Genomic DNA, 479 nt, shown 5'->3' on the forward strand with positions numbered 1-479 from the left:
AGGTCCGAGGAGGTGGAGTGAGTGTTAGATTCGCTGTGAATTGGAGGTTCGTTAGCCTCGTCTCTGAGCACTCGTCACCAGCTCAGCAACAAGCATCGCAGTGGTTATGCGCTATCTCTGGTATTAGATATGACATGAGCTGTTCAATCAGCTCTTTGTTTGGCGTGGCCGTCAGCAAACCAGCAAACCAACGCAATTGCCGCATATATGTAGTGGGATATGAACTGCTCTTAGTTTCTCTGTGCTCATTATTAGTTCAATAAATTGGCAAATGGCTGATGATGTATGATTGACTGGCTTTATTCATCTTGCTAGAGTTACTTGGAAATATTGACATTCTCAAACCAAATATGAGGTGCCCTTTATTCAGTCCATGGGAGTATATGTAAGTTGACTGCTTCAAACCCAATCCGTGCTTGCTGTTTAGTAAATAAATATGCTGGTAGAAAATTGCAAACTTCGTAATATGAATAAAGATT

Source organism: Triticum dicoccoides, chromosome 1B, assembly GCF_002162155.2.
Source record: "Triticum dicoccoides isolate Atlit2015 ecotype Zavitan chromosome 1B, WEW_v2.0, whole genome shotgun sequence".
Taxonomy (NCBI): Eukaryota; Viridiplantae; Streptophyta; class Magnoliopsida; order Poales; family Poaceae; genus Triticum; species Triticum dicoccoides.